Consider the following 869-nt stretch of genomic DNA (forward strand, 5'->3'; position numbering starts at 1 on the left):
ATTGTATGCAGAATATGGCTACTTTGTGGACAATAGGATAGCAGCTCTGAAAACAGTGATTATAAGCAAGTGGACAGAAGTATGAAGGAGTTTTTGTCTTTTTTTTTTTGGCTGGCTCAGGCTGCTTTAAGGCAGGTCTGGCAAGGCATGTGGAGCTGGGGCTTGAACTGTGGTATCCTGTGCCTGACTACGTTTGCATGAGCAGGCACTTAAACAACTGAGCTAACCGGCGGGTCCCCCAGAAGTATGAAGAACTGCAGTGGCTCCTTAAGAGGATTCAGAATGACCCTGGACACTATGTGAGGCCTAAGATTCTAGACGTGTTGTCTAAGAACCCACCGTTCACCAAGCACACGGAGCCTCCCGTATGCACGGCAGCTCTCTCATAGACCTGCAATGCCAGTTGGAAACACTAAAATCACACCCAGGATTTGGAGGCACTTTTATGTATTTATTATCAACAGGGACTGATCAGGATCATTCCCAAAATATCAGGCCCTGAAGGAACAGGAGGGAGGTTTTCATGGCATTGAGAGGGGAAGTACAGAGGCAGAGTACTTGGCTGTCTTTGATTGGTTCTTACAGTATGCATCCCAGTGACCAGCTGTTTCTAGGAGACAAAAGTAACTGTAACTGGAGGTATTACCTGGGCAACTACAAAACTGACGTACACTGGCTGGTGGGGGGCATCCTCTGCTGTCAGGTCCGTGCTGATCTTAAACTCCTTGGGATGAAGACTGTGAGGGGTAGCGAAGGGATGAAGAAGTGAAGACAAGATACAGAAGGATGGGATTGGGTGGAGCCCCCTCTCTGGATGGGAGAAAGGAACTGCTAAACTACTGCGGTGCATTCATTTATACTTCCGGCAG

Source organism: Octodon degus, unplaced genomic scaffold, assembly GCF_000260255.1.
Source record: "Octodon degus isolate 3935 unplaced genomic scaffold, OctDeg1.0 scaffold00043, whole genome shotgun sequence".
NCBI lineage: Eukaryota > Metazoa > Chordata > Mammalia > Rodentia > Octodontidae > Octodon > Octodon degus.